The sequence below is a fragment of the Lissotriton helveticus genome, chromosome 6, assembly GCF_964261635.1.
Source record: "Lissotriton helveticus chromosome 6, aLisHel1.1, whole genome shotgun sequence".
NCBI lineage: Eukaryota > Metazoa > Chordata > Amphibia > Caudata > Salamandridae > Lissotriton > Lissotriton helveticus.
In genome coordinates, this window is record NC_136067.1 from 1,631,762,212 (window position 1) to 1,631,777,264 (window position 15,053).

Here is a 15,053-nt window from a genome sequence, read left to right on the forward strand (position 1 = left end):
GGATGTCTTATACTCATATGAAGGATGCTTTAATGTTAAGGTATGGCCTAACCCCAGAAAAGTACAGACAGGCCTTTAGAGAATGTAAGAAGTTGCCTGGTACTACGTGGGTTGAATATGTGTCATTTTTTTGCAGAGCCATGGATGGTTGGGTAAAGGGCAGCAAAGTGGAAAGTTATGATGCTCTGTATGATTTGTTTGCTTGGGAGCACTTGTCTAATAACTGTTTTCCAGAGCTGCGCCAGCACCTTATTGATAGCAAGATATCTAACCCTAGAAAACTTGCTGAGGAGGCGGACCGCTGGGTCAGTACCAGGGTCCACAAGGGTCCAGTGGGAGACTCAGCCAAAGGTGGGCAGGGTCCCCAGCAGAAGAGTGGGGGGGACAAGGGTAAACAGAGGGAGTTCCAGAAAGGGCCCCAAAGTAATCCCCAAGGGAACCAAGGGAAGGGTTCCCAGCCTCCCCCAGATAAGAAATCAGAGGCCCCGACAGGTAAACCTGTTCGTAGGGGCCCAATGACCTGCTTCGCTTGTAAGCAGGTGGGACACCGTTTTTATGATCCCCAGTGTCCCTTGAAGAACTCGGGTGCACCACCCCGTGCCGCCCCCGTCAGGCGAGTGTAGCCCTTGGAGGGGAGGAGATGGTTGCCCATGGTGGGGAGGGTCCCGCGGAGATGTCCCTGGTCTCTTTAGGAGACATGGAAATGGTCCCTCCACCCCCTCTGCCTAGTAACACTAAGAAATATAGGCAGTGGGTGACCATTAATGGCCATAGAGTGGAAGCTCTCAGAGACACCGGAGCGAGTGTGACAGCTGTCAAGTGTCACTTGGTGTCCAGAGAGCAGGTTGTTCCCCACGCATTCTACCCTGTGATAGCTGCTGACAACTCCCAGAGAGAGTGTGAGGTAGCTCAAGTTTCCTTTGAATGGGGGGGAGTTTCAGGTACTCTTCAAGTTGCTGTAAGGCCCGCCATGCCTGTTGATTGTCTCCTGGGCAATGATTTAGAAGACTCCCCTTGGGCTAAGGTGGAGAGGGAGACACATTTGAAAATGTTGGGTGTGCCAGAGTGGGTGTGTGCAACCACTCGATCGATGACAGCAAGTAAAGGTGTTGATGGTGTTCTGGAGCCTGAAAGTATGGCCCAGGACCCAGCTGTGAAGAGAAGAGGCAGGGGGCGCGGGAAACCGTCCCCCGTAGTTCCCGTGGTCCAGGAGGAGGCAGGCCTTGAGGGGCATGCCCTGGAACCCACAGGTGAACAAGTTGCTGAACTGGGAGACCTGCCCGAGCTGACCCATTGGCAGCAGGATGGTGGTCCCTCCAGGGAGGAATTCTGTGCAGAACAGAAGGTGTGCCCTTCTCTTGTGGGTATGAGGCAGCAGGCCTCAGCCCAAACCTCAGGTGATCAGTCAGGGTCACATTTGGTTTACTGGGAGAACGACCTCCTGTATAGCGAGCCTAAAGCTGCTGAGCCTGGGTCAGCCCGTGTGCTGGTGGTACCCCAGTGCTTCAGAGCCTTCCTACTGGGTTTGTCTCATGACGTTCCTTTAGCTGGACATCTGGGGCAGGACAAGACCTATGACAGGCTTGTCACCCATTTTTATTGGCCTCAGATGCGAAGGGATACAGATATCCATTGCAAGCCCTGTCAAACTTGCCAGGCAAGTGGGAAAAGCGGGCGGAAGCAGAAGGCTCCCCTCCAACCTTTTCCCGTAGTCAGTACCCCCTTTGACCGGGTGGGGATTGACATTGTTGGGCCCCTGGACCCCAAGACAGCCCTGGGCAACAGGTTCATCCTGGTCTTGGTGGACCATGCCACACGGTACCCGGAAGCCATCCCTCTCAGAACAGTGACGGCCCCCGTGGTGGGACGGGCACTGATGGGTGTTTTTTCCCGAATGGGGTTCCCCAGAGAGGTGGTGTCAGACCGGGGCACCAACTTCATTTCCAACTATATGAAGTCTTTGTGGAAGGAGTGTGGGGTAACTTACAAGTTCACCACTCCTTACCACCCTCAAGGTAATGGGTTGGTTGAAAGATTCAACCGTAACCTTAAAGGCATGATTATGGGTCTTGAAGAACCATTGAGGCGTAAATGGGACGTCCTCTTGCCATGCCTGTTGTTTGCTTACCGTGAGGTGCCACAAAAGTCTCTAGGGTTCAGCCCCTTTGAGCTCTTGTATGGTCACCCGGTAAGAGGACCTTTGAGTCTGATCAAAGAAGGCTGGGAGCAATCTCCCAGGAAACCTCCCCAGGATGTATACAGTTACATGCTGGCCTTTAGGAACCAGACTAGGCGCTTCAGAGATCTTGCTCAGGCAAATCTGGAGGCCAGCCAGGAGGAGATGAAGCGGTGGTACGACCAGAAGGCCACTCTGGTAGAGCTTCAGCCTGGACAAAAAGTTTGGGTCATGTCCCCTGTGGAACCTTGTGCGCTCAAGGACAGATGGACTGCACCATTTAAGGTTGTGGAGAAAAAGAGCGATGTCACCTACATGGTGGACTTGGAATCTCCCAGGAACCCCTTGCGGGTCCTGCATGTCAACCGTTTAAAGCCCCACTTAGAAAGGTCCGAAGTGGGCATGCTCCTAGCTACAGATGCTGGAATGGAGGAGGAGAGTGAGCCTCTTCCTGACCTCCTGTCTGCAAAAGAGCAAGATGGGTCAGTGGATGGTGTTGTCCTCTCTGACACACTGACCCCTGAACAGCAGCAGGATTGTCGCCACTTGTTGGGACAATTCCCTGATCTGTTTTCCTTGATTCCTGGTGTCACTCAGTGGTGTTGTTGAAAGTTAGGCTAAAACCGTCAACATTATCGGCGCCCTCTTGCTCTTCTCGAACCTTTTTCGTGCGCGTAAACAGCCGCCATTTTGAACACCATGGCTTCCCTGCCCTTTCCTGATAACCAGCGCGTCTCTCTCCCTCTCCTAGCCTCACGGCCACCCCCCCGCATGCTGACAACCCCCTCGCCCTCACATGTCTCGGGTCATAAACCCCTCTCCAGCGCAGCCCGGCCTCGGAATCCCATCCTGTTCCCAGCGCAACACCTCCCTTCTTCCCTTCCATGATCCCAGGTCCTTTTGATGCAAACCCCCTTTTCCTGTGTGCCCGTCTGTCTTCCCCGCTCCCAGGCCGCCATCTGGCTCTGCGGATACTGTTTATTACCCCCCAGTACAGTAGGAAGCTTCCCTCATCAAAGGACCCCCGAGTTGATCAAAGCCCCCACCCCATGAGATCCGATCGAACCCCACACATTCCGTGAATCGGCGGAATATCCAACTGTGCGATGATCACCACCTATTGTGACCGGGGTGGGGACTTCAACTGTAACTATGTGTGGGAACGGACCTGAAGGGGAGATTCCGAGGATGCCTTTTCGTACATCAAAGTATTAACGAGAATGTGTTTCATGCAATAAAGTGATTAACTTGTGTATAAGAGGCCAGGCCTCAGAGATGCGAGTAGAGCACCTCAGAACGATACCTGCTGTCTGTTTTGCTGTGTTCTCCTCCGGAGAGAATAAAAACCTTGTTTCCTGCCTTCCAGTCTCCAGCGCCTGCCTCTTCAGTAGTTTAACTTCCTTGTGGGTTTAAGAGGCGACACCGCCGGGCAATACTTAAGGATCTTATATTCTGGTTGGTAGTGTCCCCCTTTTACAATTGGCGTCCCAAGCGTGGGGCCCATCAGCGACCCGTGGATCCAGTGGGAGAGGTCCCGACGACAGAGTGAACGACTGCAACGATCGGGAACGCGTCTGTCCGATAGACCCTCGTCTGACAGCCGATCATCCGAACTTCACTGGTTCCGAACAGACCTCTCTCTCGAGTGATCTACGGTCCTGACTGGGAACCATCAGGAGTGCCGCGAGGATAACGGAGAAGAGAGGACGATCGGGCGCTGGATTCGGAAGACAAGAAACTGTCCATGCGGTCCGGGTAAGGTCGTGTAAACACGACAAGTTGCGAAATGATTGCTTGATTGCTTGATTGTTTAAAAAAAAAAAAATACTAGTATTGCTCTTCTTATTTATTTGGAGATTCGCTGTCTGCAAACGGAGAAACAACGGGCTCTCTCTCTTTGCAAGCAGTGGAGGATAGGTAGGGCAGCAGCTGTGCTTATTTTATTTCTCCCCCACTCAATAATTACTTGAAACTGAACTGTTGTTCGCAAAACTATTGTTTTCTGGAGATTCTCTGTCTGCAAACAGGGAAGTGACCACCCTTTTTGCAGATAGTGAAAAGGGTAGGTAACGCAGACCTTTGCGGATCTACTCATTCTCCCCATTGAATATTTATTGGTCTTTTTTGTTATTTTGATCCATGAGGTATTCACTGCCTGCAAACAACGTAGAATAGAAATATTCTGTCCAGTCTTTGCACCTAGTGATAAGATAGGCAGTGCTGACTTTTTAGTCCCTCGTTACGAGCCGTCATGTCTGTCTTCTCCCCACTGATTAGTAGCCTGTTTAGCCCGGACCGCTTATTAGAGATGGACCATCCAGCCCCACTGGAAGGCACCCCTAATAAGGACATGTTCATGAAGCATGGATTGACCGCTATAGCCTATAGTAAACTATGGCATAAATATACGAAAAAGGGTCAAGAAAGTCAGTGGCCCCTGATAGGATCCTTCGATGATGATAAAATAAAAATGCTAGAAACTGCCCTGGGTAAAAACAAGACAACACCCACTATGCTTGACAGTTTCGGCATGTGGCGAAAAGAAACTGAACAACGTAAAAAGAAAACTGAGAGTAGGTTGGAAAAAGAGCTGCGAAAAGCAGCCCACCTAGCTGCCCAGAAACTAGAAAAAGAGATAAAGGAAAGAGAGAAAGCTAAACAGAAACTAGAAATGGAAACACCAAGCCAGTGTCCGGTTAGAACTCCCTCCATGCTCTACCCTGATTTACCCTCGAAACAACGAGCCAACGAGGACCTGCTGTTAGGTCCTCCTATCATCTACATGCCCCCTCCATATGCCCCTTCCCAACCCTTAGCGCAGCACGCGCCACCCCCAGGTACAAACGAAGGTACCGCCACAGCTTCGGCCCCAATGGCCTCTGTGCCAGCCGAACCCCTTGTATTAAAAACCGCATCAACAACAACGTTAGACGACCATGAGACTCGAGGGGCTGGCCCTGCAAGAACAAGCAGACTAAGCAAAGATGAGCGAGCGGGGATCGACAAAATAGCAAGGACACTGGTAGAAAGGAAGGATGATGAAGAGTACATCACGGATATGTTCAGCTCGTATACAGGGAGTCACAGACGACATTTTACCGTACGACTGTGTTATCATGTCTTGAATGCATACGAGGACCGATATCGAGACAACGGTCCCGGGAGCCTAACGACTCTGTACCGGAAGGTCGATATCGGGGATGAGGGCGAGTGTGATGTGTCGGACCTCCTTACGCGTACGCTTGAGGTTTTCCGCCACCTCACTGAACGAGAGCCGGGAGCTAAATCCGCGACCTCCGTAGTGACCAAACCACCAACCGAGCAATCTAACACCATGATGCCGATACGAGAGGCTGCCCCTTACTGGGTTCCTCCCCGAGGTACAGGGACTCACGATGATGCAAACAACCAAGATGCGAAGGGAAGGGTAGTGTACAACTGGGTCTACCAGCCATGGGACCGGCAAGAGATTCTGACATTCCGGAAATCTCTACCCGACCTACGTAAAAACCCCACTGCCTTCTATACTGAATTGGGTACAGCCCTGGGCTCAACGATTATGACCCTGGCTGACATCGACTTGTTCTTCGGGTTATGTCTACCAGCTGATGTGTGGAAGCAAATCCGGAAAGTCGACCACCTTGAGCTGTTTGGACAAACCTGGTCACAACTCAATGACCTGGATAAACAACGGGGACCAGGACAAAAGCCTTTGAAATCCATTCTAGACCTTCCAGATAAAATTGTAGAGAAATTAAAAACCCTGATCCCAGAAAAGAAAGTGGACTGGTCGATAGTAACAGCCTGTCGCCAGAAACCCCAGGAGGATGTATCGGAATACTTCTCCCGGTTTGAAACGGTGTTCTCCGATTACAGCGGCCAGGACATGACCACTGCAACCGGACACCATCTGTTTGTCCAGAATTATGTCAAGGGCCTGTCATCGGAGATCTCCCAGAAACTACAGGCCAGCGAGAGTAGTTGGGCAGCCTCCAAACCTACAGCGATTCTCCAAATGGCCCAATATTATGAGCATCAGAAAAATGAAAACGATAGGGCAACAGAGAAAAAGAAGAAGGACTTAAAGGAGAGGGTGATGATTGCCAAACTGCAAGGGGTGACTATAGGACGAGACCAATATCGGGGAAACTACCAGACAAACGTCCCTAAGACTACATTTCCCCAGGACCGCACTCTGACTTCCTACAGTGGACGCACAGACCTTAGAGAGAACCAGTGCGCTTTCTGCAAAGGGACTGGCCATTGGAAATCCCAGTGCCCAGTTCTTCTGGAAATGATCAGAAACAAAGACCCCAGGGACGTAGCAAACGGACCGAGACCTAAGGGACAACAGCGAGGGCCCCCAAATGACGCGACTAACGACAGATCAGGCAGACCAAATACGTTCGATCGACCCAGGCAGAACCAATATCAACAATCTGACTATGAAGACACCCACAACTTCGCATAGGACAGCCAAGGGCAAGGGAGGGATCCAGTCGAGCTCTATGTTGACCAGCAGGGCCCTTACGTCACTGCTAAGGTCCTGGGTACCAAGTCTCCATTTCTGGTAGACACTGGCGCAACACGTAGTGCGTTATCTAAACGACTGATTCCAAGGGCACCCTTGTCTGGCTCACTCATAACATCGACAGGTTTCGATGGAACGCCCTCCACCAACCCTTTGTCTGCCCCGATTCTCTTTGACGTAGAAAACAACACCGCTGACACCACGTTCTTGCTCTCCTCCAATAGCCCTGACGCCATTATGGGACTTGACTTACTGAAACACTTCCGAGCGACGATCAGGTGTTCTCAAGATGGAGTTCGAGTGTTTCTTTACGACAACCCCGTTCTGCTTAGACATTGCTCTCCCCAACACATGTTTTCCATCACCGACGTTGACGCATCCCTGCTTGACACTCTGCCTCCGTATCTGTGGGCCAAAGCGGATTCGGACGTAGGGCGTATGTTAATTGACCCAGTACACATTACTGTCCGACCAGACGTAACACTCCCAAAACTCCCACAATATCGGATATCGCCAGAGGGCGAGAAGGCATTGGTAATGATTATCCAGTCACTGATAGACGCAGGAGTGGTAGAGGAAGTGGTTAGCAACATTTGCAACAGCCCTATCTTGCCCATTATCAAGAAGCAGGGAGAGGGAGATGAGAAAGCATACCGTTTTATCATCGACCTCCGAGAGATCAACAAAGTGGTGGTACCCCAGTACCCTGTGGTCTCAGACATCACCACCATCCTGACCTTGATTCCTTCTACTGCCACCACCTTTACCGTCATCGACCTCAAGAACGCATTCTTTTCCATCCCCATCCACCCAGACAGCCGATATCTCTTCGGCTTTACCCTAAAAGCCCGCTCATATAGGTTTTGCCGAGCGCCCCAGGGCTACACGGAAAGCCCTAGCATCTACAGCCAGGCCCTCAAAAGACAGCTAGACCAAGTCCAGTTACCCGACGGAGTGGTGTTGGTACAATATGTCGATGACATCCTTTTGGCAGCCGACACCACCCCTCTAGCGGTTACCGCCACCATTCAACTCTTGCACTTCCTTGCGGAAAATGGCCACAAGGTCTCCAAGAAGAAGTTGCAATTCTGCCTACCCCAGGTCACTTACCTAGGCCACCTTTTGTCCAAAGATGGAAGAAAACTCACTCCTGATCGAATCCAAACCATTCTAGATACCCCTGTCCCTAAGACCCAGAAGCAGGTTCGCTCCCTATTAGGCCTCACCTCCTTCTGCCGACAATGGTTACCAAACTTCAGCCTCGTTGTAAAACCACTGCTTTCTCTGCTAAACAAAGACGTCCCTTTCCCACTCCCGTGGACCCCTGAGTGTCAAACCTCCTTCACGGAACTGCGAGATGCCCTTTGCTCAGCCCCCGTCCTAGGTACCCCTGATTACAAAAAGCCCTTCTCCCTTTACACTCACGAAAGGGAGGGGTGCGCTTTATCTGTCCTGACCCAGGCCATCGGCCCTAAGCAACGACCGTGCGCTTACTTCTCTGCCACTCTTGACCCTGTCGCCAGAGCCTTGCCTGCCTGCCTTCGAGCTGTAGCTGCTGCTGCAATCTCTATCCGACAGAGTGAGGGGATTGTACTCTCGAATTCCCTCACGGTACTGGTACCCCATGCAGTCGACACCCTCCTGAACCAAACCAAGACGCAACATCTGACGAGCGCACGACTGACTGGATACGAACTGACTTTGCTTGCCCCCCATATCACCCTGAAAAGATGCACCACACTGAACCCGGCAACTCTGTTTCCCTTGCCAGAGAACGATCCCAATGTGCACCCTGTGCATGACTGCGTGACTCTTACGGACGAACAAACCAGGAGTAGGGTTGACCTCAGAGACACGGCTTTCCCTGACCCCGACGGGGAGCTGTGGGTGGACGGTTCTTGCATCAAACTCTCCGACGGTACCACTTCCGCTGCCTATGCAGTCACCACAGCTCGAACCGTAGTAGAAACAGCCCGCATCACCCAGCAATCTGCCCAGGCAGCGGAACTGATTGCTTTGACACGAGCCTGCATCCTGGCAACAGGAACCACAACGAACATTTACACCGACAGCCAGTATGCCTTCGGGTGGTTCACCATTTTGGGCTCCTTTGGAGGGAAAGGGGATTCCTGACCTCGCATGGCACACCCATTTTGCACGGGGATCTAGTCTCCGCCTTAATCGAAGCTGTCCTTCTCCCCAACAAGCTTGCCGTCATCAAATGTCAGGCACACAAGAAGGTAACAGACATTATTGGACAGGGAAATGCACTAGCCGACATCACTGCCCGAACGACAGCTGAAAATAGGACGACGACACATATGTACGTAACCAGGTCACAAGCGGAAAAATGGACTGACGCTGGAGACACTATCAGGGACATTCAAACAGCTAGCACACAACACGAGTTGACTGAATGGACACGGGTGGGATTAAAAGACGATGAAGGCTGCTGGCGGACAAAAGACACAAACAAATGGTTGCTACCTGATTCATACCTGATTCCCATACTGACCATGGCACACTCCCCTGCCCACATAGGATCAGCCCCCATGATCGAACTTGTCTCCAGGGTTTGGCACAATGATAAGATCCCAGATTCCGCCAAACGCCTGGTCCAGCAATGCTTAATATGCCTGCAACACAACCCCGGGAAAGGAACTGTAGTACCCCGGGGGGGATTTGGGGTCCCAAACCACCCATTTGAAGTCCTGCAGATGGACTACATCCAGCTAGACAGATGCCAAGGCCTGAAATATGCACTTGTTGTGGTGTGCGCATTTAGCAAGTGGGTGGAAGCATATCCAACCCGTGACAACACCGCTATGGCCACTGCAAAGGTTCTGTTAAAGGAGTTTTTCCCCCGTTATGGCCTCTGTCGTGTTTTATGGAGTGATAATGGTCCCCACTTCATAGCCAAAGTTATCCAGCTCATCCTAAATGGGTTGGGTATTAAACAGAAATTCCACGCAGTCTTCCACCCCCAATCTGCTGGGCTTGTCGAACGACACAATGCCACACTAAAGCTTAAACTGGCCAAAATAGTGGCTACCACGGGCCTGAAATGGCCAGACGCCCTCCCACTGGCATTGCTATCGATGCGCTCTACCCCCACCCGACATCACTTAACTCCTTATGAAGTTGTCTTCGGTCGACCCATGAGCGTCTGGTCTGCCCCGAAACCAACTTCCATTCATGACGTTCCGGACGTCCTAATGTCTGATTATCTGTATAAATTGACTGAAACTCTGTCTGTCCTTCATCAGCAGGTGCAGCAGGCCATCCCCGATGCTTCCAGGGGTCCGGGTCACGCCATCCAGCCGGGGGACTTCGTGTTGATCCGGAATTTTCAGCGATCAAAGAGTTTGGAACCCCGGTGGACGGGCCCCTGGCAAGTGCTGATCACCACTCGGACCGCACTTCGAGTGGAGGGGAAGAAGCACTGGCTGCACGCCCATCACTGCAAAAAGGTCTCCTCAGCCCTGGCCACGACAGACAACGTCAACACTGAAGAAGAGCTCCTGAACCAGGACCGACCATCGTTGAACTGCTATCCTGACACAGAGACACTTGAACTTTCAAAACATCCTGACCCCACTGTACCATCTCGAGAAGGGTATTTCCTGCGTCGAAAGGAGGGAGCTTCGGCTAAGTAGGCCACGGACTAGGTTAAAGGATCTCAGAACGGTGACCCAAACTACCAAGGGTTACCTGGAGAGAAGCTAAACTAAGTCTGTGGTCCTGCCCACTACCGAGCACCTTGAAGACGAAGATGATGGAAGCGCCAGATAAGAAGATGATGGAAGCGCCAAATAAGAAGCCGACGGAGACAGCAGGAAATACCCACTACAGAACTCCGAGAACAGACAGACTCCATAGCTCAAAGACAATTGCACTCTTCATCGTAATCCTCTTCTGCTTTCTCCTCATGACCACGCTCTGGATTATGGAAGAGCATGCACCTGCTCGCGAAACATTCCTAACCACTGCTCAGCCTACAACCATGAAGGAACATTATCTAATTTCGCTCTCTCCTCAACTAAGAGAGAGGCGAAAGGAATTTTGGAATAACTCTTTCGTGCAGCTGCTTCACCAACACAATCTTGCCACCAATGCCACCAACTGCTGGATCTGTGGGTTGCTGCCCCATGCCACTGGACATTCAATACCATTCATCCCTTCACCCTTCTCTGTTCACGGCTCCTGCCTTGCTTGGCTGATCCTCCTACAAGAAAGCTATAAGGACAATGCCACCTCAGGCAGAACCATAACGCATTTCTCCCACGGGGTCCGACGAAACAAAACGAAGATACACTTCTGCCCGCAGACCTCCAACGATTCAATCCAAATGGACATCCCGGCTAAAGAACGGATCGAAATACAGGTGTTCAACAATCCAACCAGACCCACCTTCTCCTATCTGCGGAAACGAACGGCGGCCACTCTGACTGTGGCCTTGTCGGTCATCAACGTCACAGGCCACATGTGCGTAGAAGGACTTGGGACACAGCTGGTGGGTCGCAGCGCCTGCCGTTTTACCAGAACTTTGGATTCCACGGATCCACCTTCCTTTGTGGCATCACCAAACATGTATTTCGTCTGCGGCACCAAGGCCTACACCTGGCTCCCCAAAGGCTGGGGGGGCACTTGTTTCATCTCCTTCATCCTACCTCCGACTTATGTGGCCCCAGCGAATCACCATAGACAAAAACGAGCCAAAGACATTGAACAAGCCGACTCAACAGGAGCACAGTTCCTCGATGCCATGAAAGGACTCGTCCCCCTCTGGGGCCCGATGGCAAACAGCCGTGCCATCCGACACCTGACTCAGGCAGTTGAGACAACTATGAACATCACAGCTGGTATCTTTGCTAACAACACTGCCGAGCTCCAAGCGGTCCGTCTGGTGGCTCTCCAGAACCGCCTTGTTCTAGACGTGGTTCTGGCGGACCGCGGAGGAGCATGCCGCATTATTGGGTCCAGCTGTTGTACATATATACCAGACAACTCACCATCAGTGTACAAAGCCATTGAACATCTTCACAGACTCTCTTCGGAAGTCCACCAAGAACAAGAAGAATGGTCGCTTGGTGGTTGGTTCTGGGACTCCGTTAAGAACTGGGGCTGGAGACTGCTCACCATTATCCTGATTCCTGTGGTCGTAATATGTGGTCTATGCTTAGGAATTCAATGTCTGCCACCTTTGTGTTCTTTATGTGCAAGTTGTATTTTCCCCAAAACTGTGGACTTTGGAAACGAACACATGAGAGCATTATACGATACCGAGGTTAGGAATTTGATGAAAATTGACATTGAGTAAGCAAGTTGGCTAGATATGTTGAAAAGGGAGGACTGTTGAAAGTTAGGCTAAAACCGTCAACATTATCGGCGCCCTCTTGCTCTTCTCGAACCTTTTTCGTGCGCGTAAACAGCCGCCATTTTGAACACCATGGCTTCCCTGCCCTTTCCTGATAACCAGCGCGTCTCTCTCCCTCTCCTAGCCTCACGGCCACCCCCCCGCATGCTGACAACCCCCTCGCCCTCACATGTCTCGGGTCATAAACCCCTCTCCAGCGCAGCCCGGCCTCGGAATCCCATCCTGTTCCCAGCGCAACACCTCCCTTCTTCCCTTCCATGATCCCAGGTCCTTTTGATGCAAACCCCCTTTTCCTGTGTGCCCGTCTGTCTTCCCCGCTCCCAGGCCGCCATCTGGCTCTGCGGATACTGTTTATTACCCCCCAGTACAGTAGGAAGCTTCCCTCATCAAAGGACCCCCGAGTTGATCAAAGCCCCCACCCCATGAGATCCGATCGAACCCCACACATTCCGTGAATCGGCGGAATATCCAACTGTGCGATGATCACCACCTATTGTGACCGGGGTGGGGACTTCAACTGTAACTATGTGTGGGAACGGACCTGAAGGGGAGATTCCGAGGATGCCTTTTCGTACATCAAAGTATTAACGAGAATGTGTTTCATGCAATAAAGTGATTAACTTGTGTATAAGAGGCCAGGCCTCAGAGATGCGAGTAGAGCACCTCAGAACGATACCTGCTGTCTGTTTTGCTGTGTTCTCCTCCGGAGAGAATAAAAACCTTGTTTCCTGCCTTCCAGTCTCCAGCGCCTGCCTCTTCAGTAGTTTAACTTCCTTGTGGCTTTAAGAGGCGACACAGCCGGGCAATACTTAAGGATCTTATATTCTGGTTGGTAGTGTCCCCCTTTTACAGTGTGTCCATGATGTGGACACCGGGGACAGCACTCCTGTCAAGCACAAGGCTTACAGAGTGACTGACAAGGTCAGAGCATACATCAAGGAGGAGGTCTCCAAAATGTTTGCCTTAGGGGTGGTTGAGTCCTCTAGCAGTCCTTGGGCCAGCCCAGTGGTCTTGGTCCCAAAGGCTGCAGCGCCTGGTGCTTCACCGGAACTTCGGTTCTGTGTGGATTACCGAGGACTCAATTCAGTCACCAAGACTGACGCGCACCCCATCCCCAGAGCTGATGAGCTCATAGATCGGTTGGGGGCTGCCCGGTACCTTAGTACGTTTGATCTAACGTCTGGGTACTGGCAGATCGCCTTGACTGATGGGGCAAAAGAGAGGTCAGCATTCTCCACACCAGATGGGCACTACCAGTTCCGGGTTATGCCCTTTGGGATGAAGAATGCCCCTGCCACCTTCCAGAGGTTGGTCAACCAGGTCTTGGCTGGACTGGAGGATTTCAGTGCCGCCTACCTGGACGACATCGCAGTGTTCAGCGCCAGCTGGGAGGAACACTTGCACCACCTCCAGGAAGTGTTGTTGGCCCTGCGCAGAGCAGGCCTCACAATCAAAGCCAGCAAGTGCCAGATTGGGCAGGGTTCAGTGGTGTACTTGGGGCACCAAGTAGGGAGTGGCAAGGTGGCCCCCCTACAACCCAAGATTGATACCATCCTGGCATGGGCACCGCCCAAAACCCAGACTCAGGTGAGAGCCTTCTTGGGTCTCACGGGTTATTACAGGAGGTTTGTCAAGGACTATGGTAACATTGTGCACCCCTTGACTTCGCTGACTTCCAGGAAGCAGCCACGACTTGTGATCTGGACTGACGCCTGTCAGACGGCCTTTGACACCCTGAAAACTGCAATGTGCACAGCACCCATACTCCAGGCACCTGACTTTTCTAAAGAATTTGTTGTCCAGACGGACGCTTCAGAGCATGGCGTGGGGGCTGTTCTAGCTCAGGTGAATGAAGAGGGCCGAGACTTACCTGTAGCCTTCATCAGTAGGAGGTTACTTCCCAGGGAACAGAGGTGGAGTGCAATAGAGAGAGAAGCATTTGCTGTGGTCTGGGCGCTGAAGAAGCTCAGACCCTACCTGTTTGGGACTCACTTCCGGGTTCAGACAGACCACAGGCCCCTCAGATGGTTGATGCAGATGAGGGGTGAGAATCCAAAGCTGTTGAGGTGGTCCATTTCCCTACAGGGAATGGACTTCACGGTGGAACACGCCCTGGCACAGATCACGCCAATGCTGATGGTCTGTCCAGATTTTTCCGCCTTAGTGATGAGGACTCCCTAGGGTAAGGGTAGTTCTCCCCACATTTCAGCTGGAGGGGACACGTGTTAGACCTGACATCATTGGCATGAGTCTCTACTCCATTTTTTTCTGTTTGCCTCCTCTGTTTACGATGTTTTGCTGGTATATTGCTTTGGGCACCGTGCCACTGCTGATCAGTGCCACAGTGCAAGTGCTCCCTATGTGAAATTGCTGTATTGATTGACTTCCATGTTTGGCTTATTTGGTTTACTATTAGTCCCTAGTAGAGTGCACCAGGAGTGCCAGGGCTTGTAAATACAAATGCTGCGCGTGGGCTTGCAGCACGTGTTGTGCCACCCACAAGAGCGGCCTAGTAAAAGTATGTCTGAAGGTCTACCATTGCTGGACCACGTGCAGTCTGACTGTCACGAGGACTGCGCAAGTACACCTACTTGCCAGTCCCTAAACCTTCCCTTAACTTCATGTTAGTCACCCCTATGGTAGGCCCAAGGGCAGGGTGCATTGTAAGCATAAGGTAGGACAAGCCTGACAAGGTTGGCATGTCCTAATAGTGAATTACAGCCATATTCGTTTTTCACTATTGTAAGGTAACCTGCTCTCCATAAGTTAGAATGGGCTGCCAGGATTATTAATGCTATAATCCTAGCGGGCTCGGGGAGCATGGTGCAATGTCGAGTTTAGTATCCCAGAACTCAGGGTTTAATAACACATGCGTTTGTGTGGATGGTTTTTGGACTCTGTGTTTGAAAATAGCACTTTTAGAAAGTAGCTATTTTCTTGTCTAACTGTCTGCCGGTCTCTGCTGGTTC